Genomic DNA, 3,248 nt, shown 5'->3' on the forward strand with positions numbered 1-3,248 from the left:
TAGGTTTCTGAGCCCAAAGTCATATATGGAGCAAGTTCCAGCAGATCCAAGCTTAATCAGTGAAGAAAACATTGGAATAAGGGAAGCTTATATAGATTTCATTGAACATTGGTCCCAAGTTCCAGCCCCAGCAAGCAGCAGATTCAGCCAAGTAGTTCTGGCTTTAGAGTCGATAATAGAAGACAATTGTAGAATAATAATAGAGGTCAACTTTGGAAGAGTGGGGTAATGTCATTATTCCCTGTGCTGACATGGTTTACACAGGTAATCCCAGCACTCAGGGAGGCAGAGGTACAACTAAGGCTACACAGAGAAACTCTTGTCTAGAATAACAAAAAACAAAAATAAAACAAAAATGATTTAAAAATGAAATCAAATAAATAAGTAAATAAAAGCCAAATAGTTGGGTAGTATAAATGAAAATTTTGATTTATCTTTTGGAGTAAGATAAATTAAAAATATTTAATAAGATAAATTAAAGATATTTAATTTATCTTTTCTTTGCTCTAGACCTATTGAGGTGATGAGCCCCCTCCTTAACTTAAGCCACATATCTCGTGGTAGCCTAAATATATAATGGAAACTGAAGATGGTTAATCTTTCTCTTGTTCTATGTGCCTTAGCTCTGGCTAGCAAGTTCATTTTTTCACTTCCATTAGAGTTTACGTCTTTGGAATTCTGGTGTATTTTGATGATCACGAAGCTTAATTATCCAGCCAAACGGTCTCAACAGCCACTGGATTCTTTAACTCTGCATAGTCTTTGAGCAATTCTTATAAATTAACTTCCTACATACACAGAGAAATATATTCTATCAGATCTTTTCATGTAGAGAGCTTTTTCTAATACAGCTTTGTTTTTTTCCCCACTTTCCCATTGGAATACAAGTGCTTGCTAACGTGGTGCTCAAAAATATCATGTGTTTCCTGCTTTTTTCCCCTGGGTTGCCTCAGACCTTCCAGGGGGAAAGTAGCTGCAGTATATTTGATGGTAGCGTTAAATCACAGAACAAAAATATCATTGCATTTTCTGAAATCTCTGTTTAATTTGTAATATTCTTGGGACCCATCCACTTAGGGACAGATTGCTCACTCCCCTGGAGGTTGAATAATGTGCTGTGCATCTATCCACCTTGATTCCAGTAGGAAGAGGGAATGTGCCTACTGAGTGCTAGAAGACAGAAGGTAGACTAGGGGAGGACAGGTACAAATGATACTGAAAGAAAAATCTCTGAGATCTGGAAAAGGTCTGGTCCTAAAATGGAAGCATGAGCCAGGAATCACAAAGCCTTGTCCCTTCAGTAAACTCTAACCATAAAGAAGGTGCTCATGTCACTCAATACTCACTGGCCAATCAGGACTGTGAGGTCATGCCTTCAGAGGAAGGGGTGGATTCTTCCTGGTGCCATATTGCACAAACGCTTTGTAGGTGAGCAGCTTTTAAAAGCTGGTGTCCTGTGGTCCATTTGAGGCTGCTGTGTGAGGATATTTCAGGCGAGTTCCAAAGTCACAATATGGTGAGTGTGTGGATATTGACCCCAACTTATAGAGCAGGAGGCTGAAGAGCAGGACCTGCTTTATTGGGTACTTCCAGAGTCTGGTTAGGAACCTACATGAAGTCACAGGAGGGATCACTTGTCCTAGCCATGACCATAGCAGGGGCATTTGAATATTTTCACTGTATTGGGTTCTGGGTGGAAACCAATAAATCTCACTTCAGGAATAAAAGATTAAAAATCAAAGCCTTATTTTCTGAGCTCAGGGAGTTGTCTAGTTCAGGATCATCTAGTTCCCCCAAGAGTAAGCTATTTTTGATATTTAATATTTTTTGATTAGCAAGGGAGTTTCTGTTGGAGGCTTGGTCTGATCCAGCATATTTCGCCTCAAGGCCTTAAATAATTTTCCAAGATATTCGGTCTGGAATCTAAGGTCCTTAATTTATATCCCTAGACATTTGGTCCAGAGATCAAGGTGATAAAGGCATGAAGAATTGGATCCTTGGTCTGGTGAAAAGTGAGTGGTTTGTGGTCTAGTTTACAATTTAGGCATCTCCATTAAGTTAACAGCAAGTTTAATCAGTTAACAGATAATTGGGAAAATGTTATAAGGAGCCCGGAGGGAGATGGCTCTGCAAACTTGGCAATTCTCAATATCATATGGGAAAACAATAAATAGAGAATTGACAAAACAAGCCTGTACAGGAAAAGATTTTCTAGAGGTTATCCTCATCCCAGATCTCAAAGCTGTACTTTAGAGCAATAGTAATAAAAACGGCATGGTAATGGCACCAGTACTTTAAATCTTTAAGGGGTATGCATTTACTTATTAGTTGCTGGAGCCAAAGCTATTTACTGAAGCCTAAGCCAAATAGTGAGCAAAAGTCATTTAGTGGCAACCTAAAGCCATTTAGTGAAAGAGTTATTTAGGATCCTAAGTCATGGGTGATAGATTTGTGAGGACATCCGTCTGTCAGTTTTAGAGCATCCATAAGAAATCTGAAGAAAACATCCTTACGGTATCTTGCAGGTGCAATATTCAAGCCATGGAAGCACTCTTGCTGTCTCCTGCAACATTAATTAAGCCTTCCCCCTTTCCTGCCTTCTCCCTATATAAGTTGGGTAAAAATTTCTAATAAATGAGGCTTTGATCAAACAAGAAGACTTGGCCTTCTTCAGGGCTCTCTGTCCCACCATTCTTTTCACCCCCACCTCCCTTAGGACCCCAATGAACTTCCGCAGGTCAGGACAATTAGTAATTTTTATTAAATCATATTAAGAAGCTGAGGACAAAATAAGTATACTGGAATCAAATGCTGTCTCAGTTTCAGGCCCAGCTTGAAGGTATGCAGTCAGCCAATGCTACCTTGGCTATTGTTTCTGCTTATCAACCTTAACATTACTGGCTTTACTATTAAGAGTGTACTTTTCTTAACTTTAAATTATTCTCCAAGATTTTGTACATCACAGAAATTAGCAAAAACATCTTCTCCAACCTTGTTAAACAATCTTTTTAAAAATTCTTTCTAAGTATAACAGTCATTGATACAACCTACAACTATGGTTCCTTTCAAGGGCAGTGGTTAATTCATTAATCTGCTCCAGCTTGATCTGCGGAAAGAGATCAAGCATTGTTAAAAATTTAAATGCCAGTGATATTGCCCAGTGAGGGGGCTAGGAGCATCCTTAGAGTTTTCATACAACTTATGTTTTGAGGGATATGGGCATCATAATGGCATCAAACAGAATTTTG

Source organism: Meriones unguiculatus (assembly GCF_030254825.1).
Source record: "Meriones unguiculatus strain TT.TT164.6M chromosome 13 unlocalized genomic scaffold, Bangor_MerUng_6.1 Chr13_unordered_Scaffold_34, whole genome shotgun sequence".
NCBI lineage: Eukaryota > Metazoa > Chordata > Mammalia > Rodentia > Muridae > Meriones > Meriones unguiculatus.